Source organism: Myxocyprinus asiaticus, chromosome 44 (genome assembly GCF_019703515.2).
Source record: "Myxocyprinus asiaticus isolate MX2 ecotype Aquarium Trade chromosome 44, UBuf_Myxa_2, whole genome shotgun sequence".
Lineage (NCBI taxonomy): Eukaryota > Metazoa > Chordata > Actinopteri > Cypriniformes > Catostomidae > Myxocyprinus > Myxocyprinus asiaticus.
In genome coordinates, this window is record NC_059387.1 from 36,057,377 (window position 1) to 36,082,327 (window position 24,951).

Consider the following 24,951-nt stretch of genomic DNA (forward strand, 5'->3'; position numbering starts at 1 on the left):
GTTCTTTCTCTCTGAGTTGTAAGTTCAGATAAATGAATCCTTCGCCTCATGACGTTCTTCTCTTGTTTGGATTTCCACCGAACACTCAACAGCTGAAACATGAGCGCTGAAGAGCCAAATCATCAGTACTGATCGTCTGTTATGATAGTTTATTCTTTATCCAGACGGAACATCGAGAACTCCATTATGCTGATGGCTCCACTGAACTGAATGGAAGTTTCTGGATGTCTTTATCACTTGATTTATCAAAGACTCTGAACGTGATCCAGAGAGAATATTCAGCATGCTGGGAAGTTTTGCCTTACCACTGAAAATGTTGGTTAGTTAAGCTGTAATATCTGGAGAAATACGGCAGAATGGTGTACAGTGAATCTAGTCAGCTCTGGATTTAGCATTTCTGAGTGCAGATCTGTTTCAGATAAAGATGATTTGAGTTTTGTGACAAGAATTAAAGTTTTGTCACGATGTATTTAATTCGTTTAAAATATAATTGGTAAATACAGCAAATTCACTCATTCCACTTACTGTCTAAAACTAAATTAGTGGAATTTGCAACCCAACATGCATTGCAATTTGGCAAAATTTTCCCAAAATTCACCCCAAAACAAAATATGCATAAAAAAAGCACCATTTTTTTTTTTATAATCGGTGGTTTCCTAAAAAAAACAAAATAATAGTTTGGGTCTCTCTGGGTTAACTGTCCAAGCAAACACACATAACATCCATAGACATTCATTAGAAAAGAGAAAAAGCTTGTCTAATAATATGATGGACAGTTGCTAAGGTAGGATTGGACAGTGATGTTTTAAGGGCGGAGCTTAGCAATGGGTCAATTCCTTCTTATTTTACACAGAACTACATTTACTGACAGCTGACATGAATTACAGCACAAATGGCAATGTAAGTCAGATGTTGAAATCGCTCTTTAAAATCGTTTTCATTCTGTCTTACGTGAAAAATGTGATTAAATGTGGATTGTTCTTCCTGTGAGTTAGCAGTTTGGATCCATGGATCACATCATGCATGTGTTTGATGGTGTCAGCGGCTGTATGTTGTTGGCGTGTCTCATCACGGTCTGTAATGACATTCAGCTTCATGTTCAAAGTATTAAACATGATGTTGACTTGCTGCTGTTCTGAGACACAAATAAAGACTTGACGCATCAGAGATGTTGTGATGCTTTGATGGGCTATAAAGCAGCTAAAGTAATTTCACTTGTTGTTCACATGACTGTGTTTTCACATCAGTGGAGCAGCAGATTTTCTTGATTGACAGGCAACTGTAGAAGAATATTCCCCTGTGACACATCAAACATCACACAAGATCTTCTGCAGTAATATCCATCAAATGATTAAGATCACTGCTGTGATGGGATTTTCCTTTGGGCTGCTTTCTACAACGAGTTCTGTTGAATAGCTTTCATACAGTATGTTAAAATATTGAGGATTTTCTTGCTTAGGGATGTAAATCTCCTACTGTAACAAATGAATCTTTAATCTGTTTGGATATATGAATTAAACTGGAAACAGGAAGCACCTCTGCTCTTCCTGAACTTCCCAGAACAGTCAGTGGCCCAAAGAGTCAAGACCAGACTGCCTTAAAGCCCAGGAATATTACTAGAACACCTGAGACCTGACAGAGACCAGTTCCAGACCACTTAAAGGTAAAGAGTGTAATTTCTGTGCCATTAGTGTCAACAAATGGAATTGAAAAAAATAACTGTTTTCAAACGAATACCTGCCCTTTCTTCCATTGGTCAGGCAAACAGATAGTCCCGCCCTAAACTCATGGCATTAGTTGAGTCAGAAGTTGACATGTCGGACCGCTCAAACAGATCAATGTTTTTTGTTACGCTTTTTTGGGAGAATCAACCTACAAATGACTTACAGTTGTCTCTGCGTATTAAGCTGGGACACAAGAAAGTATTTTAGTTAGGGCTGTTGATTTAACATGTTAATTTAGTGCATTTAATTATATAAAAAATAACTTAAAATAATAAATAACTTAAAAATACATTAATAATGCACCCGATCGGGGGCCTGGGGAGCTCAGCAAGTAAAGACGCTGACTATCACCCCTGGAGTTGCGAGTTCGAATCCAGGGCATGCTGAGTGACTCCAGCAGGTCTCTTAAGCAACCAAATTGGCCCGGTTGCTAGGGAGGGTAGAGTCACATGGGGTAACCTCCTCGTGGTCACGATTAGTGGTTCTCACTCTCAATGGGGCGTGTGGTAAGTTGTGTGTGGATCGTGGAGAGTAGCATGAGCCTCCACATGCTGTGAGTCTCCGCGGTGTCATGCACAACGAGTCACGTGATAAGATGCACGGATTGACGGTCTCAGAAGTGGAGGCAACTGAGACTTGTCCTCCGCCACCCGGATTGAGGCGAGTAACCGCGCCACCACGAGGACCTACCATGTAGTGGGAATTGGGCATTCCAAAATTGGGAGAAAAGGGGATAAAAAAATAAATAAATAATGCCCCCGATCTGTACATAGACCTTATTGATGCTAGCACCATCTTTGATTTTTAATGGGAATGGCAACGAGGCTGTGAGGGATAGACTTACAGTCTCTTCAATGGCACGAATGGTATAAAGCTGTTTAAAGCTCTTACATCACATCTGATTTTCCACAACTCATGTTGTCTGGAGTTCTTTGCATACTGAATGTTCTTGGACAGATATTTGATCAATGTTTTGTCCGCAGAACGATCCAAAAACACTTAAATCTGCTGTACAGCCCACTGAAGAGACTGTAAGTCTATCCCTCACAGCCTCATTGTCATTCCCATTAAATATCAAAGATGGTGCTAATGTCAATAAGGTCTTAAAGACAGCTGAAGAGAGCACAGCAGAATGCAGGGACCTCTAGACAAAGTTTCAAACTACGTTTAACTGGCCACAGCATGCGAGTTTGTGTGACTAGAGATGCTGAAAACTAGTGAGATGTGACCAAACCTAAGGACGACGCTCCAAAAGTGTCCGTCTGATGTATGAGTACAAAATGAGACCAACTATTAAATATGGAGCAGAAGGATGTAGGATGTCAATTTTTAAGCCACATTTTGCATTGTCTAAATGCTTTACTTGTCTGCTGACACAATAAATGTATACAATGTTGTAGCGCAGAGGAGGGTGGGGCCGGGCCGGAATGATGCACGCCCGGACCCCAATCAGCCTGATGAGGCGAGCGAGGGATAAAGGCGACCGGAGACGGCCATTTGAGAGAGAGAGAACTACAGGCAGCTGCCCTGTATGCGTTTGAATTCTTTTTAAGTTTATTATTAAACTATTATTTATATTGTCAAGCCGGTTCTCGCCTCCTCCTTTCCCTTATAACTCCTTTACATTGGTACCGAAACCCGGGAGGGAGGAGGGATGCCCGTCGTAGAATCCTCGACACTGCCGTCCACCCAAGGAAGCGCCGCTGCCATCCACCAGGGGACGGAGTAGCCTGACCGCCCGGATGCGGGGAACGGCCGCCGTCCTCAAGGAGCGATGGAGCCGCTGCCAGGGGCGGAGGAGTGTCCCCACGGGCCGCCAGAAATGCGGAGGGGCGTTCTGTCCGCTTGGGGAGGAGCAGCTGTCGTCTGCCTAAGAGGGTGGAGGAGTGATCGAGGATCACGCAACGGCGCATCAGAGAACCGGTGAATGAGTTTGTTTTTCTCTCTCTCCTCTCTCTCTCTCGCTGTCGCTCCGTGTTGGCCTTTCCCTCGCCTGTTTTTTTTTCCTTCCCCTCCTGTCTCCTCCCAGGTCGAAGAAGGCGGGGATGACCTGCCGGTAGGCGGGGCATAAGGCATATATAAGGAAAATATTACCTAACAAACAGAGCTGTGATGTGGTCATCATACATCAGATTAAACACTTAACACTGTCATTAATCACATTCTGAACACACATTTATATTTGAGAAGAAACACTTTCCACAGCACTAAGAGTAAGAGTTTATCTGAATGGCTTCCTCTGGATGTGAGTCAGAACACACTAGTTGGGGAAGTGATTTTGTTTGATGGTATAAAGGTTCCTCTCTGCAGTTTGTTGATTTGGCTGTATAAAATCAGACGGTTGTAATCAAGAGTCTCTGTGGGCAAATCTGCACTCATCACTGTGTGAAAATGTCTACAAATTGTCTGATTCTCTCTTTCTTCTTGTGATCTCCGGTTGTTTGTTTCTCTGTGGGCGTTCAGGTAGGTCACAGCTGTGTTCTGTTAGTGTGAGAGACATCTGGACTCTCCACCTTAATAATTGAGAAGGTTTCCTGTCTCGTTGGAGTCTTAAGAAGATAAAATGCCCTCGTCTAAACTCGTCTGGTCTCTTGTAGTCTCCAGAGAGAAATGAGCAGCTGTGTTCAAGAGTCCCGTCTGGATAGTGCAGCAAATAATGAGCAGAATGTGTCTCACCTTCTTAAAGGAATGTCCCGGGCTCAAAAGAAGTCAAGCTTTATCGTTAGCATGTGTGTCATGCTGTCGATTACCACAGAAAATACCTTTGACTCACTTGTCCCTCAGTACACACAAACATCAGTTGTGTACTGGAGTTTAAAAGCATGAATGTGAAGTTCATATTTTTTGTTATAGCGCTTACATACTGTAATTACATAAAAAAAAATGTGTTTAGTTCGGTAAGCCAAGTCTAATTAGTCCTTTTAGTGGTGGTACTACTTTTCTAGGTGAATGAACTTCTGGTTGTGTTAGGGGCTGTTCACAGCAAATGCGTTTTTATATGTGCTAGACAGTCATCTTTAACTGTTGCATCATATCTTGCTGTATTTTCAGCATCATGTGCAGGAGCACTGTGTTTTGAACACTTGTCAGGTTAATAAGAACGTCAACTAGGGCTGTGAATTGCTAATTTTTTTTACTAATTAATCACAGTTTTCTGTGATTAATCATGGTACATAGTACGTTATAACAAACATTAAAATATAATCATGAATGCTTCGTCCTAAAAACTTGCAAGAAATTGGTTAGTCATTATTTATTTCAAGTATTTTAATTTGTCCATGTTAAAACATTTTAAAAACGTTAAAATTTTTTTTACAGGTATTAATATTTGCATGACTGATTATCCAAAAAGCACAATGATAAAGCAACATTTTAAATAAACATCCAAAATTACAACAAATTTATGAATCCGTGCAGCCAGTATTTCTAAAGTGTAAACCTTATGAACGAAAATGCACACGGTGATTTCAGACCGGTTCGTTTGCGGTCTCTGTTAATTGTGCGCGTCTGGAGCTTGTCAAGTGTAACATTAACTAAGATACGACATCATATATACTTTCCACTTCTTGAAATGTCTATGTTAATGTATCACACGTGATTCTCATGTATTTATTTATAGTCTAAACTTGAGCGTGATGTTAAATTCCTGACCTGATGTGATTGAACGTCAGAGCTTGTCTATCAGTCTCTTAAAGTTGACCACATGTATATTCACATCAGCGATTAAGGTAATTAACTGATTAAGACTTTATTCCAAAAGAAAGTTAAAAAGCTCCATAGAGTATTCATCTATTCGGAATATTCCTCCTTATGTAAAACTATGAAACTGAAACATGCTCCCATATTTTTCTTCTTCTTCTTTAAACTGTGCTAATTTTGAGAATGTTGTGTTCTTGAGCTCTGGTAAGGTGCTATATACATTTAAAATTATTATTATTATTATTATTATTTAACTAAATAATGGTGTCCTATCGTAAAAATTCCTGATAGAATTACGGGACTTTCACCTGTTTGTGGGCTATATTGATTTTTATTTTCATTTATTTTAATGTTTGGAATTTGTATTTATTATTAACTGTGAAAGGTCAAAAAACACTTTCATTTGCTCATAATTTAAATTGCAGCATTATCTTTTTCCCCCAGTGTCTCAAACGACTCGTTCAATGATCCGTTCTAAAGGATTCATTCTAAACTCCTCCTTTCAGAGAGCATACTCTGCTCTGATTGGTCAGATGTCCCAGTCTGTTGTGATTGGTCTACCGCTTAGTGTAGTGTTTGAGGGCGGGTCAAAGCTGTTCATGAGCAGCCGATAAAGACCAGAGGCGGGTTTTTTGTTACCAAATTACGTAGGTTAGTACAGGAAATAAGTCTGGAGTTACTAACGACTCGTTTCAGGTGTTCAGAATCGGTTCTTTCTTTTGGGAGTCAATAACTCCATTTGTCCTGCACTTTGATTTTTGAAACTCTGCAGACTTTTTTACATTCACAAACAGCTATATAACACACTACATGAAAGGAAATATTTGAAAAACCATAATAGGTGATCTTTAATATCAGAAATACCAGGAGAAACTACAGTTAATGTAGCCTACAAATTCAGCTTCATCTGGTAAGAAAAAAAAAAACAATAAAATATTCTTTTTAAAATAATAATTGTATAATAATAATAATAATAATAATTATTAGGGTATTATTATGAAAAGGCATATACAGGCATATTTTATTAATAGAAACTATAAATGTAAGAGTAATACTTAAAAATGGGCATTTCATTTAGTTTTGACGCACTTCCGGTTTAAGCCCCGCCCACACCCGGTTCTGTCCGAATACAGAGACAGATACAGATCATTTTGTCATATGAACAGATACAGATACAGATAGTGGCTCCGCTGCACACCCCTAATATATATACACTATGTGCAAATTCAAGACATCATATGTATTGATGGAATACATGGATTTGTACGTTTAAAAAAAAAAACTCAAATGTGACTAAAATGATAAAAAACGAATTATAAAATAACATTTGTAAAATGTATTTTTTATGTACCTAGTTAGGAGGTCCCTTGTATGATTAACAGCATTAGCAGAGAGAGAATTTCTTTCATATTTGAGCAAAATGAACATTATAACTGAAATATACCCAAATGAATCGATATCGAATTGAATCGAGAGCCTGTGAAATCGAATCGGGAAATCTGTATCAATACCCAGCCCTAATGTTAACACGTATAATGTTTAAGTCTTGTGGCTGTACTTGTGTAACCCCGGAAAATTGCTTTAACATTAAAGTCAACATGCAGCTATGTTCGCACAATTTTCCTCTGTAATGTGATATATTTTAGAGTGAAACAGGATATTCAAAGTGATAAATGTAGGGCGGGCTTGACTTTCTCCATGTGGAATTGATTGGATGGTGTAAAGTGTCTCTAAATAACAGGTACATGAAAAATAAGATGGCTTGATGACATCAGTTGAAATGGAAAGTCAGTTTAGTGGTGGAGCAATTACGAAGACAAACATTAGACCAGAAACTTGTATTGAGAAAGGAACTCAATTTTGATTTAATGCTGACTTAAAATGAAATAGTACTTGTGAACAGTTGACTAAATGCCTCCTGCATCTTTAAACAGACCCAAAAACCCATATTTAAACAGATGGAAGGCATGAGTGCTGCTTTCCAAAAGACTGATGATAAATTACACTCAGGAAGATCAATCATAGAGATGTCACTTTACTGGTGACACATGCCTAAATAAACCTGTGACTTTCCAGCTATTAAACTGCTGTTTATTCTAGTCCAGCTCGAGTGCAGCTCAAACATCACTGAATCTCAGGTGGAAAACAGACACATGTGCGGATTACAGCGCCCGCAAACACATCAGTTCTCCAGCTGTGAGTGCGTGTGTTTTGTATGCAGCTCAGTGTTGAGGTGAAACCCTGCAGGACTGCATGCTAATAGAACATGCATGATGGGTTATGGGACATTTACAGTGAATTAATAAATCACTGCTCATCAAATGACCAGACTGTGCTCCTCGAACCTGGATTTAAAGTCCGTCTGAGGATTGTCAACGCTCATTCTGATTATACAAATGCAGCGCTTTGGTGGATATCCTGATAGTTTCATCTGAAATCATCATTTGATCAAAAGCACATGCCTTCATGTGAATATAGTCACCATACAATCCGTGTTTCCCTCAAGCAGAACACAAATGCAGTTTCCTGATGCGTTTAGAGCAGGAACACAGATTAGAGCATTTGCAGATTGTCAGTAATCCGTCTGAAATCACATTTGATCTCAGTGTTTGTGTCTGTTTGCTAGAATGATGGTTACTGCAGCCTGAATCACATCAGTACAAACATGCTTTAAAAACATTCTTTTGTAGTAAAAGGAATTGTCTTACAGTTTACGTACAGTATAAGCAAAATATTTACCGAAGCTTCTGACCAGGAGTAATGGTTGGAATAAAAAATCTAACTAATTGAAGGACATCAATATCTCATGATTTGCATGACAGAATTTTTCCCCCTTATTTGGCATGCCCATTCCCAATGCGCTCTAAGTCCTCGTGGTGGCGTAGTGACACGCCTCAATCCGGGTGGTGGAGGACGAATCTCAGTTGCCTCCGTGTCTGAGACCGTCAATCTGTGCATCTTATCACGTGACTTGTTGAGCGCATTAACGCGGAGATGTAGCGCGTGTGGAGGCTTCACGCTATTCTCCGCAGCATCCACGCACAACTCACCACACACCCCACCGAGAGCGAGAACCACATTATAGTGACCACGAGGAGGTTACCCCATGTGACTCTACCCTCCCTAGCAACCAAGCCAATTTGGTTGCTTAGGAGACCTGACTGGAGTCACTCAGCACACCCTGGATTCAAACTCACGACTCCAGCGGTGATAGTCAGCGTCAATACTCGCTGAGATACCCAGACCCCCCTGCATGACAGACTTCAATCCTTTAGACATATAAGATGATGTCCATTTACACTCGTTTACATTTATGAGAGAGAACTTCTTAGCGGCTCTTCAGCATGAAACCGATCTAAACGTTGCACCTTCAGTTGTGCGTCAAGCGGCGTCACAGGCATGCCAAGTTTCAACACATAGGGCCTACAAAATATACTGGAAATTGATATTAAAATGAATAAATGCCAGTTTATCCAGTCTGTTGTATGAGTGTTTATTTATTTCCCCTTATTAATTATACACATACAGTTTCTGGATGATGTGACAAGGTTCTTTAATTCTCTCTGAAGGAGGAAGCGGGAGCCGGGTGAACAATCCAACGTGAGTTTTATTTCTACACTTTTCAGCGTCAACCAACAAACTGCTTCTCAGCACAACATAAAATGAATGAACACTCAGTCAGTGTCGTGCATCTCTCTCTCTCCTCCGGCTGTCTGGACACCCTTTTTATCCTTCTCCAGCTCTCACCAGAACACAACAGCTGTTAGAGATAATTTCCCACAGGTGTCAATCCTTACCGTTCTTCCTCTCCCGGCCTGGCTCTCCACAGGCGTCACTCGGCCACGCCCACTTTACCACAATACAATTGATTATATTTCCTGTTTTTATAGGGATGCACCGATACCACTTTTTCTCTTCCAATCCGATTCTGAGACCTGAAATCTCAGTATCAGCTGATACCGATCCGATACTAGTGTTGTTTTCTCTTAATCAGTGTAGAATATCTATATCTCACTCTGTGATACTAATTGGGTTCTCTTTTATATGTAAAGAAACATCAACCTTTAACTACACAGTAATTAATTAATCTAAATATATAGCATATTAAGAAAAGCTTTATTGTTAACTAGGATACTCGATAATGTAGATAATGTACTGTAATTAACAGTAATTATAGTCTAAGTCTTCAGTAGAAAAGAAGCCAGTTTTATTTGCACAATTTTTTCAACTTGTATCTGTTTCACGATTGGATTCAGATCTCTTTTTTGTTCACTTTAGTTGTAAGATATCAGTCCACTTTATTCACACAGTTATTTTTTGGAACCCATTCAACTTAATATTTGTAGACATATAATAATGATAAGAATACTAAAGTATTATTATTATTATTATTATTATTATTATTATTGTTGACTTTTATAATTTTATAACACAATTTGATGGTTGGAACACTCGATGAAGTCCTGTAAATGTCTGTTTAGGGGCTAGTTCACAGTAATTTCATTCACTTCTTATTCAAAATCAGGTAAAATGGTCCTTCAGGGCCATTTTCAATGCATGTTATAAGTGAACCAAACTATTGAGCTTGTACACCTGAGATGTTGTCCATGAGTAGCACTCACATATTGCGCATCATTGTGCGAGTGCATCACCAGCCTGCACGTGCTATGTATGTGTGTCAACAGAGCCACACCATTCACTCAAACGCGCTGCGCATGCATACTAAATATTTACTTATTAAACACAGCTTTTTACGATTCACGAAGCTATTGGATGTCTTCAAGTGGCTTTGAATAAAATGCATGAGTCATATGGACTACTTTAATGGTGCACTTATGTTTTTTTTCTCCCAATTTGGAATGCCCAATTCCCAGTGTGCTTTTAAGTCCTTGTGGTGGCGTAGTGATTCGCCTCAGTCCGGGTGGCAGAGGACGAATCCCAGTTGCCTCCGCGTCTGAGATCGTCAACCCACACATCTTATCACATGGCTTGTTGAGCGCATTGCCCCGGAAACATAGCACATGTGGAGGCTTCACGTCATCCACCGCGGCATCCACACTCAACTCACCACGCGCCCCACCGAGAACGAACCACATTATAGCGACCACAAGGAGGTAAACCCATGTGACTCTACCCTCCCTAGCAACCAGGCCAATTTGGTTGCTTAGGAGACCTGGCTGGAGTCACTCAGCACACCCTGGATTCGAACTAGCGAACTCCAGCCTTTATGGTTCTTTTATGTAATTTTTGGAGCTTGACAGTAACAAACATGAATATCAGACAGTATTGGATTTGGATCGGGCTCGTCGGACTGATACTCGATTCGTTTGAAAACATAAGTATCGGAGCTGATACCGATCCAGGTATCGGATCGCTGCATCCCTATTTTTTTATGCATTGTATTTTAATGGAAATGTAAAAAAAATGTTTACCACTGACAGTCACGTGAGACAAAAAAGGTTTGAACATCAACCGTAACAAAACTGCATTTAACATTTAAAGGTTTCTTATTGAATCAATAAAGGTAAATGTAATATTATGTGACTATGCATTGCTTTACCCTGAACACACGACTCACTAGTTACTTCAGACTAAGGCTATGTTCAGACTGTCAGTCCAAATCAGATTTTTGTGCATATCTGATTGGAGTCTGATCATATTTAGCTAGTCTGAATGGCAAAAAAATCTGATGAAATACGATTTTAACAAATCCGTTTCAAGCTATAGTCAAATGTTGTTTGAAATCCTATTCAAATCACATTTCTGTTTCAGTCTGACCGCTCTGATCAGATCTCACGTGGCTTTTTCACGCTACATTACACAGTGTTGCAGGAAACATGCTAGCAGTGGTGGTGGAGTGTCGGTCTAGCTGAGAATATTATTAATATTTTTTTATCATCCATTTTATCATGAAACAGCATAAACACAGGAACCCCGTTATGACTGTGGTTTCTCCTCACGCTCTGAGCTGTTACACACTTCTGTAATGACATCACTTCACTGATGGCCGGTTCAGTCCAATCCCACTTCAGATCAGAGTGTTTATATAAATGAATGTCTTCTGATAATGGTTACAGTGTGTGCTGAACGTCTTCGTGTGTCGTGATGTAATGATGCACCGCTGCTTTTATTATCGTTCTGTCTTTGTCATGCCCGCAGTGCTCACATTTGTCATTCTGATTGAGAGTTTTCTCACTTGCATTCTCATTCTAGCTCATGTTGATAGATTTGTGAGGTCAGTTGATCTCGGAGTGCTCTCTGTAGAATTTGTATCATGTGACAAGTTAATTCTACATTGTTCTGTTCTTTGTCAGCATAAATATTATTCAATGTGGAAGTCTCTTCATGTGGTCTGCTCTTGATTAGCTCGGTCTGTGTATGCATGACAGTCAGACTCAACATGAGCTGCTGTTTGTAACTCAAACTGCTCCTCTCTCAGATGAAGAATGAGACGTCAAACCTCAGCTGAGGAAGTACTTTTTAAAACACTCAGTCAACAGTCACTAGACAGACTTGTGCTGTAGTTTAAATGCTTCACTTACTGGTCATCTAAAGGCGTCTTTAAACAACAGAGTTAAAGCTTTTCTGTGCCTGCTTAAAATCCTGTTTAAAGACGCAATGCCACATAAAAGCCTGCTCTGACCCACCTCGCAGTTCTGATGCTGCTGCGGTTCTGTGTATATGAAATGCAGCATCAGAGCAGCCTTAAACTTTGTTGTTGTTGTGATAGAGCATGTATTTTATCATTTAAATTTTCATATTTAAATGTTTAATTTGATGCATTTCATATCTTTATATTCAGAACCTAATATTTCCAACATTAATGTCATTACATTATTTATGCAGTAAATGCTTTTATGCAATCTATGAGCAGCAGTGCATAAATACACCTAAATGCCACTTAAGATGCAGCTTCAGTGTGCGTTCTTAATGCAGCATTTTAACAGAAGAGGAACTGTTATCTTCTGAAAGTCACAGAGACGAAGAACACAAACAGACTTTAGAGGGTTTACTTGCATATGCAAGTCTTCCATTGATTGAAACTCAAGCGGTTGGTCAGTCAGATGTTGACGTAACAAGCCACTGAAACTTGATTGTTTACACTCTTCATGAAGTCAAACTACCAATGGATTACTAATGACTCTGAACATTAAACTGACACACCAGAAAGTATTTTAACATCCAGACAAACAACAAGTTATTCTAGTGTGTTTGTCTAATTGAGAGTCATTGCAACTGTGTGATGCGTTTGTTTGTGTTGATTTGGTTTCTTTTTATTTGAGCAGTTTTAGAAGCTCTTGAGTTTGAGACGCTCCTGATTACAGACTGATTGACCCGCATGACATCACCAAACCAGCCGAGCAGCAAATGAGTTTGCTCACTTTGACTCCTCAATTCTCTCTCTCTCAGGAGATAATTATTGCATGAAGATCCGTTAATGAAGCAGAACCTGAAGACAACAGGAGCCAATCACAGTGACAGTTGAGAGATTTGATTGGCAGCTGAGCTGAACTCAACCCAGTTTAACTCTCTCATTGGCTTGTGTTCAGTTAAACTGATGCAGGTTTGTGTCTCAGCAGCAGGATGTGTCCTGTGTCCTTGGGGCAGATGCATGATGGGAAATCACTTAGCTAATACCAGATCACAACTCATCTACATACACAGCAGACAGAGAGACAGTTGAACTGTAAATGACGAGAGAGAAGAGAGTCTGATCTTTAATTTAGCAATTTGAGAATTCAGTATTTCATATTGTAATGAGACTGTTCTTTGGAGCAAGAAAAAAAGACACAAATATCACATCCAGTCAGTTTTATTTGTACACAATATTGTTTCAAAGCAGCTTTACAAAAAAGCATCTCTGCCGATACCGAATCTACAGCAAAATAATAGATTTTTCATAAAGAAGTTATGATTGTGGAGTCTAAATTGAACACAGTGAGACTTTGACACGTCTCTCTTTTGATTTGTCCTCTCGGGCTGCACACAAATGGAAACATGAAACAAATGACTCTTTTAAACCAGTTCAGTCTGACGAAGTCTTCTCTGATTGACTCATTGAATCAGTCAGGGGTGCGTTTCCCGAACAACGATGTAATTCACTGCTTAACCACCATAGTACGATGCATCGTTGGAGGAATTAACTAGCTAGTCATGAGTGTTTCCCGAAACCTTAGTAACTATTTCACACATCCATCGTTCGAACCACATTGGCTCAACAACATAGAGCTGCCATTAATGATGTTACACAGGGGGTGGAGTAAAAACCTCCGGGAAAGTTACATTATAATAGCTCATTTACACGTACACCAGAAAGACGTTTAATGCGAGAAAGCTGCTGAAGACACGAAATCGCCGTGTAATGATTTCTATTGCGCTGCAATAGATGTGTTTCTCTCAACATCAGACTTTGGAGTTCCCCCGATGCGTTTGAGCACAAACGCACATGCGCACTCTTCAAATTGGAATGTTTTATTCAGAAGAGATTATCCCTGTGCCCTATTCCCTGTCTTAAGACTTTACCATCCACTGTGAGAGTAGCGGAGGGCTAAAAGATGTGGGGCTCCAAAATAATACTCATTTGTAATTCGCTTTTTAAGCCATTTTTATTGAAAATTGAGATTGAAGCTATCTATTATGATTGTTCTCCCTCCCTTCAGAGGCTGATTTATCCCATTTGGAACTGCAGCCAAAAACAGAAGCTGTGCTCTCCAACAGAAACCGCTTGTGTTAAAGCGCTTTCTCTTAACAGCCTTTAATCCCATAACACATGGGATACTTCATATGCCACTGCCTGAACCTTGGACTTAGGATAGACCCCACCAAAATGACCTGCTGGTTGAACTGCGATGCACGTCACTGATCTCTGCCTGCATCACTTTGGTCTATTGTTGGACTACACTCTTATAATGGAAAACATCGACTATCTATTAATTGCCAACAAAAGTCTTCATCAGCCAACTAACAAAGGACAATGTATCAGTGTGAACTTCTGCAGTTAATCCAGGATGAACTTCAAAGACATTAGTCATTAATTTTACAGTTCATACAAAATCTTTGTTTAAACACTGACCCTTAACACTTACTTAGTTTAATCATTTTAAACCATGACTTGCACTATACATAAGTAATATTGCATTATATTCATCAAGGTTATTTTTCTCCATTAACCAACATCTTATGGAGTTTTGCCACAGTCGCCTTCGGCTTGTCAACTGGGGTTCTGAACACAATTATTATTTAATTGTTTATTTTTATACTCAATATACAATCATGCTCGTCGACTGCCTCAGAACTGAACAGGCTCGTTGACAGCCTTGGTGAACTGGGTCAGGAGCGCTGGTAGTGACAGGGAAATTACCTCTGTGGCCGTGGGCACTGGCAGTGACAGGGGAATGACCTCTGTGGTCCGTGAGCACAGGCAGTGACAGGGGAACGGCCTCCGTGGCCGTGAACACTGGCAGTGACAGGGGAAAAACCTCCATGGTCGTGAGCACATGTAGTGACGGGAATGGCCTCCGTGGCCGTGAGCACTGGCAGTGACGGGAAAATGACCTTTGTGGCCATGGGCACTGGCAGTGACAGGGGAATGACCTCTGTGGCCGTGGGCACTGGCAGTGACAGGGGAAAAACCTCTGTGGTCGTGAGCACATGTAGTGACGGGAATGGACTTCATGGCCGTGAGCACTAGCAGTGACAGGGAAATGACCTCTGTGGCCGTGGGCACTGGCAGTGACAGGGGAATGACTTCTGTGGTCCTGAGCACAGGCAGTGACAGGGAAATGACCTCCGTGGCCATGAACACTGGCAGTGACGGGAAAAACCTCAGTGGTCGTGAGCACATGTAGTGACGGGAATGGCCTCCGTGGCCGTGAGCGCTGGCAGCAACTGGGGAACAGCCTCTGTGGCCTTGAGCACTGGCAGCGACTGGGGAAAAGCCTCCGTGGCCTTGAGCGCTGGCAGCGACTGGGGAACGACCTCCGTGGCCGTGAGCGCTGGCAGCAACTGGGGAGTTGGAGCCCTTCTCCTCCTCTTATGGCCGGCCTTGAGCAGTGCTGTGGGAATGGCCTCTGAGGCTGAAGACGCTGGCATTAGGATGGACGAGGCTTCAGGTGATAGCTCTGGGACGGAAAAAGCTTCAGGGACTAGCTTGTTGACCATGGCAGGCGTGGGCGCTGGCTCGTTGACTGTTGTAGGCAGGGGCGCTGGCTCGATAAAAGTGGCAGGCGTGGGCACTGGCTCGTTGACAGTGGCAATCATGGGCACTGGCAGCGGCATGGGATTACTGCCATACCCCACAGTGTAAGGGGAGAATGTGAGCCTCAAAGCATAGTGCATGAACTCAACCAAGGAAAGATAACATCTGCCTCCCGACAGGCATGATTTCACTGGCTCGTTGAGTCCGAACCAATAGCAGTCCTTGATACAAATATCTCCCCAATTGAAATCCTGGGCGAAACTGCAGAACTGCTCTGTAGTTTGCTGAATGGTATCACCACATTTTCTGAGAGACAACATCTGCCAAGCCGTTAGATCCATTGTCTGGTCAGTTGTTCTGTAACGTTTGCAGGAATGAGGTGAGAGAAGGAGGATGTATGTTTCAGGCTTTACATAAAGAACTCAAAACATGACCACAGAACAAACCATTACATCCATGAAGGAAAACAACTGACAAAGACAAAGAGAACACGAGGGCAGTATATACACAAGAACTAACAAGCTTAACAAGACACAGCTGGGATCAATCAAGGGGAACACAGAGAACAGAGACACAACAAAAACAAAAAACAATATTCAAACTAAAAGTCTTAATTCTTCTGGCGACCTCTAATGGCCGCTAGGGAGAATGTCCCAAGTGTTACAGGTACGTTTACTAATTAACACCTCCATCTAATATTCACTATAAAAACCTCGTCTGATTACAACACTATTTCACTTGCTTTTGGCGCCCCCCGCTGGACATTTCACTGGGAAACTGCAGCCAAACGTTTAATGAAGAACGTAATTTTGTTTTGCAAAAATGCTTCCACGGTTACGTAATGTTCTTGAGATCAGGCTGAAAAAAATCCCCTCCTACAGGTAAAAAATGCCCCTGAAAACCAAACCCAGGGGGTAAATATCACCCCTTAATTTAAAAGTTAATTTATGACACTTCGTACCACATATATTAAAGAAATAGTATCCGCTCTGCCATTCTGAACAAAGCCTTCTGTAAATGACATGCCAGCACCTATTTCTTATTATGTGAACATTGTAGTCATTTTCTTTGTGACATATTAAGCATGCTTTACTAAAATTAAAATAACAGGCTATTTTGCTGTATTTTTGTTTTGCATTTTGGCCACAAACTACACTTTAGATCATGTAAATATAGTGAAAATAATATCTTGGTTATAATTATCATAGTAGGCTATATGTGTGTTGTCTGGTGCTGGTGTGTGTTTTAAATACTGTGAGCAGCAGATTAGTGATGAGTCAGTGTGTGTGTGTGTGTGTGTGTGTGTGTGTGTGTGTGATGCGCAGTACCGGGAGTGTGTCTGCAGTCAGTCGGTCACCGCACCGGGAGCAGCAGCACCGTCAGATCCGGTAAAACATCCGTTATTTCAGCATTCCATCTTGCATCTCTGTTTATTACAATGTAATTACAGCAGTATTAAACATCTGTCGACTGCAGCAGCATTTATACTATACAGTGTGTGTGTATAAGCGTGTGTGAGTGTGTCCTTCAGTAGCTGTTTTGTGTACGGGAGCCGGTATGGAAGAATGTGAGTTTTATGTTGTGTGGAATTTGATTGACAGTCAGTATGTCAACACACGCGGACGTGTTAATGAAACGATGCACAAACACAGACGTAGAAAGCGCGTTTCACGCCATTTAAATTCGCTCCCAGCGTCTGTTTTTGCGCATCGGTTCATTAACGTGACGTTACTGTATGTGATCTTTGATGCAGATTTATCAGTGTGTTTTTTTCTGGTTTAATGATCATAAACTGTGAGTTTATGAAGTTCGCCGGAACCGGTCTCGTTTTAGTGCTTCTGCATTGCGGTGGGTGTGGCCTGCGCGTGCACGCCGCCGCGTCATATTTCCATTACAGGAGTTTCCTTTAGAATCAAGCAGGAAAATTATTTATTTATCTGCCCGAATGTTAAAGGTGCCATTTAATATTCTAAATGTCATTGCAGTAGATACAAAATATAAAAGCATGTGCCATTTGTTTGAAAGAAAGATCTGGCAAAAGAAAAAGGACAACAGTTTGGTTTGAAATGATAAAACAGTAGTTCTAGTGTTGAAAATTAAATTAATGAAACGAATTACACCTGAGGAACTGACTTAATAGGCTACATCCACTACAAATCAGGAGTTAATTAAAATGCATTGTGTAAAAATGACTCAAAAGTGATGTTAGATTTGAAAAAAGCATGCAGCATTTGAGACCATTGCTTTCATATTTTATCTAATGCAATGGCATTCTCACATGTATAAGTGTGACTCAAGTCTGAATACTTTGGGGACATTTTAAACAATGACATTAAAGGAGTCTTAAAGGGACAGTTCACCCAAAAATGAAAATTCTCTCATCATTTACTCATCCTCATATCATCCCAGATGTGTTTGACTTTCTTTCTTCTGTTGAACACAAATGAAGATTTTTAGAAGAATATTTCATACAATGCAAGTGAATGGTGACCAGAACTTAAAAGCTCCAAAAAGCACATAAAGGCAGCATAGAAGTAATCCATAATACTCCAGTGGTTCATTTGTGTTCTGCAGAAGAAATAAAGTCATGCACATCTGGTATGGCATGAGGGGGAGTAAATGATGAGAGAATTTTCATTTTTGGGTGAACTATCCCTTTAATTGACAACAGTGATGATTTGATGCAATTGTCTGCTTTATAAGATTATTATTGTTAATAGGGATGATAAAGAGGGTGGGTACAGTCATTTGTTTGCTCTTTGCTTCTAGTTTCAGGTAATATTGTGTTTAAATGTTTAAACTTCAGTTCAGCTATTTTCTGGTGCTGGTAAGCAATAACATCTTACATGTACACAAATCCTGTTAATGGAACTGTACGGCCATGTGTAAGATGTGATCATATAAGAAACACTGACTGTGCAGATGTGAAGGGCACTTTCAGGTGTAGCATTTGTGTGACTGAGCGACTCTTCATGTGGGCTTTTGTTCAATTTGTATGTCATTAACATTCAGAATTCTGCAGAATCACTACAATGCATGAAACCCCTAAGATTCCTGATTTTTCCGGTCCTGAATGTGGACATCCATAAACAACAGGACATATCAGAATCCATGTGTCTGTGATGTATTTCACTCTGTAACGAGGCAGTTTTATCATCTTTGATTTTATCTCAGAAAGCCTCATATCATTGGAAATCACGTTGTGAAAGGCTGATTATCCGTCATGTCATTCCACTGAATGTGGGTCACTGGTTTTAACACTGTATGTCAGATTTACCCTGTCGGAGGATTTACTGCAGGTTTATTCTTCATGCTTTAAAGCAAATAGAAAAAGCACATGAGTGCTCTCGTCCAATAGAATAGCAGGAGGACTAACAGAAGATACAGAAAAACATCTCACTTCATAAGATCAAGTTCTGCATTGTGCATGACAAATGAACATGATTCAACAAGACTTCAGTTGTTACTTCTGTGCATGTTGAGTGTTTCAGCACCACGGACAGCAGCAACACGTCTCACAGGAAACAGGAACTGCTGTCAGAGTCATTGAAGTTCTTTAGTTGAAGGAGTTTGAAACACTCAAGTGTGTTTTCAGCTGTCTGTCCTTCATTGACGTCTCGTGAAGATTTCTGAACAGCTATTTCTGACTGAATTTTCGGTGGTAATGAGAGCGCAGCTCCACTCGCCCTAGATTTGATGATTGTTCTATTTTAGATCATTGTCACTGTTAGTCTTCATTTCTGAAAGAGAGTCCTCTGCTTTTTACTCTGATCATTATTGTAATGGAACAGGTTTCGTGAGATTCACATTAACTGGGTTTGTTACAAAGTTACTATTTAGAGTAACAGAATCGTCTCTAAAAATGATCTTTGTTTGTGACTGTTGATATTTTGTCAATGTTTGATGTCTGTCATGAATATTGTAGCAATTATTTTGCCAGTGTTCTTTGTCTTGCAAATGAATGGAGTAAGCATATATCTTTACCAGAACATACAGTATTATTTATGACAGTGTTGCTGTGGTTTACTGTGTAGCTTTTTGCATTCAGAGTGAATCATGTTTACAGTATTAATATTACAGGATGAACCAACATTTTAACACTGTTTACGTCTCTCTTTACTCACCAATTTGCCAACACAAAGGTTTTATTTATTTTTTTCTGTTTTTTTTTTGTTTTTTTTCTTAGCCTCACTCATTTAATTATTCTTCAGCTCTGGGAATATTTGACTCATTAATAATGTATTGAGGGAGCACTTATCCAGCCGGAGGTTCAGGTCGTTGAATTGCGACGCATGCATGCTGCAGCTGCTCTCGTGTCAATCTCTCTCTGGGTTCTGTTGGTGTATCTGGAACCGTTGAGTTCAGATCAGTAGATCGGTGCTCTTCAGGATTGTGTAGATGATGTCATACTGCTGATCTACAAACTTGTGTGTGTGTGTGTGTGTGTGTGTGTGTGTGTGAGAAAGCATTTTGAGCTGCTGTAAGTGTGTGACTTTAAGTTTCTGGTGGCAGTTATCACTGCTGCTGTGTATTGATATACAGGAAGCTCGTAAAGACACACAGCTGTATCTGAGCATCTGATTGGCTGAGAGCTCTCGGGCGTGTCCTCTGCAGAAACGAGCTGACACAGAGCAAGAACGACTCAAGGGCTAAAAACCCTGAAGGAGAAATCATATTTGATATTTTGATATGTTCCACAGTACTACTATATCATTTATTCATTTTATGGGGTTTTTAATTACGTTTCTGAACACTCACTTTCTCAGAGGACTTTCACTGAAGAAACAGTTATATATAGTCTGTGACTGCACATCATACATTTACTGTATCTTTTACTAACATGATCATCAAAATCCCATGCAGTCATTGTTAGTACAGTAAAGCTGTGTTAGCTCGCTATTATCCAACAGAGGAAAAAGAAATCATTGAAAATGACAGAAAGATTCTTGAAGCTTCTGACTCTGTTTAAAGCAGATCCATATTCATTTATTATAATTTTACAATAATTACAGTGACTGTAGAACTGGTCACTATGTTTGTAAAGGTGGTTGACTGTCTGATAGTGTGTTCCACCAGTGAGTCTTTCACACTCACACACACACACACACACACACACTCCCAACACTTTCATCAGCACTAATCAACACACACATGGTGTTATGGTTTTGATTATTTTCACAGCTGAATATAATCATGAATGAACTCGTACTGAAATGCCAAAGAAACTGCAGAACATCTGAATCTCTGCAGAGTGATTTTATAGTGAGATAAAGGTGTTGGTGACATCAGTGAGAGGACAATACTGATTGTTTATTGGCTCAGATTGTGTTTTTGGGAATGAATAATTGCATATTCTTTACACCAGAAAAATTTACATTTATTCACCCACCTGAAAGGCTTTTGTGGATTTGTCTTTCATATTCCTGCTTATGTTTGGTCTGTGACAAAGATGGCAACATTTCTTAATAATCTGAATGTAATTTCACAGTGAGATAGGAAATGTTCCTCACTCACGGATCGAGACTGAACTCTCTTTGCTTGCTCATGTGGAACAAATGTCAACATGAATTTGGGCTTTTATGGCATCTGGCATATTGAAATATTAATGTGTCATCTCTGTAGAGATGTTGTGCTCTGAGTTGTGCCCAGGAACTAAAAACGAAATTAGTTCGTTCTGAGCAGAAACAGTATTTTTCCGTTCCACATTTACATTTACATTTATTCATTTGGCAGACACTTTTATCCAAAGCGACTTACAAAAGAGGAAAACATAAGTGAATCATCTTAAGGAGACAGTGGTACGAAAAGTGTCGTATTCCAAGTTTCACTAGCATCAGAATAGAATTCAAAAAGATTAAAGTGCAACAAGATTTTTTTTTTTTTTAATGACTAGTTAAGTGCTCATGGAAAAGATGTGTTTTTAGTTGTTTTTTGAAGACAGAGAGTGAGTCAGCTTCACGGATGGAGTTGGGAAGGTCGTTCCACCATCGTGGTATGATGAAGCTGAAAGTCCGGGAAAGTGTTTTGGTGCCTCTTTGTGTTGGTACAACAAGGCGACGTTCCTTAGCCGACCGCAGACTTCTAGTGGGTGCGTAGCTCTGCAGAAATGATTTTAGATATGCTGGAGCAGACCCAGTGACTGTTCTGTATGCAGCATCAGAGCCTTGAATTTGATACGTGCATCAACCGGCAGCCAGTGAAGAGAGACAAGGAGTGGTGTAACGTGTTCTCTTTGGTTGATTAAAGACCAGACGTGCTGCTGCATTCTGGATCATTTGCAAGGGTCTAATTGCACATGCAGGGAGGCCTGCAATGAGAGCGTTACAGTAGTCCAGTCTAGTTATGACAAGTGACTGAACAAGAAGGTGTGTGGCATGTTCAGAGAGGAAGGGTCTTATCTTCCTGATATTATAGAGTGTAAATCTACATGATCTTGTGGTCTTTGAGATGTGGTCTTTGAAATTTAGTCTGTTGTCAATGGTTACCCCTAGATTTCTGACCGTTTTGGAAGGCGTTACTGTAATTGCACCCAGCTGCATGGTGATGTTGTGTTCAACAGCATGGTTGGCTGGAAAGACAAGGAGTTCAGTCTTGGCTGGGTTGAGTTGCAGGTGGTGCTCCTTCATCCAGGCAGAGATTCGAGCAGACACTGTGGTGTCGTCGGACTGGAAAGACAAGTAGATTTGTGTGTCATCAGCGTAGCAGTGGTAAGAGAAACCATGTGCTGGAATGATGGGTCCCAGTGATGTTGTGTATATAGAGAAGAGAAGTGGCCCAAGCACTGAACCCTGAGGTAGTTCCGGTTCAGAAGTTCCACAGCCACCTTTCCAAATGGTAACCGGTTAGAACAAAATAAAAGAACAGTTCATAACATTTTTTAAAGTGGGTGTAATACCAGTGTTAATCTCATCAACAAAATCACTAACGAAAACATTAGTTGGCAAATGTTTTTTTGACTTCGTCAACGATAATGGAGACGAGGCGAAAAAGGTGCATCATGACGATAATGAAAAGATTTTAATCAAGCATACTGTTGATGAAAATATGCCGAGCTAAAAATTATACTGCAAGATATTAACAGTGCAAGATATAAACAGAAGAAACATCTTGAGAATCCGTAAATAGAAGAAGATATTATGGATTCATCTTATCCATTAATCCAGTATGAGCTCTGTGAGTTGAGCACCAGCATAATGAACCACTTCAAAATGGGGTAAATACCTCATTCAGATGCATCCCATTTATACATGAGATTCATCACTATATCCACAACATGCTTTATATGTAATATAACAACTTACATTTGCACAGTGAAGCGAATGAACAGGTGAACTTGAACTAAATGATGCGCTAGTCAGAACATGCGTAATTTGCGTTGCATAGCATGCGTTGTGAATACACAGTTTCCATAAGGAACGTGCTACACGCAATGTAATATCCTTTTATGGAAAATTCATAAGTCTCTAAAGCATGAAGAATTCAGAATACAGGCTAACTTATAAAAAGTAGCTAATACATTAGTCTATACATTATTATTACATTACATATATGAGTGGTGGTGGCGTAGTGGGCTATAGCACATAACTGGTAATCAGAATGTTGTTGGTTCGATCCCCACAGCTACCACCATTGTGTCCTTGAGCAAGACACTTAACTCCAGGTTGCTATGGGGGGATTGTCCCTGTAATAAGTGCACTGTAAGTCGCTTTGGATAAAAAGTAAATGTAAATTATTTCAGGAGCTCAGGTTTTTCACAACAAGGACATTTTGTACATTTATACTGTATGTTTGATACGTTTACATTAGAACATGTTTATAATTTTTTTTCTTAATATTTGAATATTTGATTAAAGTTTGGTCTGTTACAGTTTGACACACTTTTTGTCCATTTTGCACGTCATCATCAACTAAAAGATTTCATTTTCAGTGACTAAAATTGTCATTTTCATCAGAGTAAAAATGACTAAAATTAATGAATGACTAAATATTGTCTAAAACTATGACTAAAATAAAAAAACTGTGAAAAAATTAACTGTGTAATATCGATTACAGTGTTGTCAGATCTCACAAGAGAAACGAGCAACCTGGTCTGGAAAAACAAGCCCAAAATAAGACACTTGCCTCACCAAAATAAGCAAAGCTATTACATTTTTTCCTGTTTGGTCGATTTATCAGCATAGATATCAGAGCAAGGATACAATTAATTATAATTATAATTTTAATTACAGATCTGCATCTGAGTCAAAACCCAACAGCATCAAATCTGAATTAATGCATAATATCTAACAATAATTCAGTGAAGACTTGGAAACAACTGAGAAATGTTCTTTTATCTCTAATAATGTTTTCCTTGTATATGGATTAGTTGTGCATGTATATGTAGTGATTATACATACAGTGCTGTGAAAAAGTATTTGTCCTTATCCTGTTTTCTTCAGTTTTTGTGTATATTTCATACTAAATTGTTTCAAACATCCCAAAAAAATCTAACATAAAACAAAGCCAATCTGAGTAAACACAAAATACTGTTTTTAATGATAATGTTATTTATTGAAACAAAAAGGTTATCCAATTCCAACTGGGCATGTATGAAAAAGTATTTGCCCCCGTAGTTACTAAATCCCCAAATCCATGAAACTGCATTCATAATGGGGTTCAGCTGGACTAGACACACCCAGACCTGATTACTGCCAGCCCTGTTCAATCAAATCAACACCTAAATAGAACTTTTTCAGCAGCATGAAGTTGGCTAAAAGGTCTCACCCAGTAGCACACTATGCCAAGGTCGATAGAAAGTCCAGAAATTATGAGGCAAAAGATGATTGAAATTCATCAGTCTGGGAAGGGTTACAAAGCTATTTCAAAGGCTCTGGGACTCCAAAGAACCACAATGAGAGCCATTATCTCCAAATGGAAAAAACTTGGCACAGTAGTGAACCTTCCCAGAAGTGGCCGTCCTTCCAAAATTCCTCCAAGAGCACAGCGACGACTCATCCAGGAAGTCATAAAAAAGCCAAGGACAACATCCAAGGAACTGCAGGCCTCTCTCGTATTGGTCACTGTTCATGACTCCACTATCAGAAAGACACTGGCCAAAAATGCCATCCATGGAAGAGTGGTGAGGCGAAAACCACTGCTAACCCAGAAGAGCATTAAGGCTCATCTGAATTTTGCCTAAACACACCTTGATGATCCTCAAACCTTTTGGGAGAATGTTCTGTGGACTGATGAGTCGAAAGTGGAACTGTTTGGAAGACAGGAGTCCCGTTACCTCTGGTGTAAATCAAACACAGAATTCCACAAAAAAAAAACATCATACATACGGTCAAG

The 24,951-nt window shown here is 39.9% G+C and overlaps 1 protein-coding gene across 2 annotated transcripts in view; it reads left to right on the forward strand.

The window, feature by feature from the left end:
* LOC127434616 (band 4.1-like protein 3) overlaps nucleotides 1-24,951 on the forward strand; it is an 85,357-nt gene that overhangs the window by 3,017 nt on the left and 57,389 nt on the right. The window contains exons 2-3 of one of the 2 annotated variants that reach the window (XM_051687467.1): nucleotides 1,286-1,426; nucleotides 1,561-1,663. The gene's annotated coding sequence lies outside the window, so the exon portion shown is untranslated. Of the gene's footprint in view, nucleotides 1-1,285; nucleotides 1,427-1,560; nucleotides 1,664-16,946; nucleotides 17,010-24,951 lie in introns of both variants that reach the window. The other variant, XM_051687468.1, reaches the window with a different exon arrangement.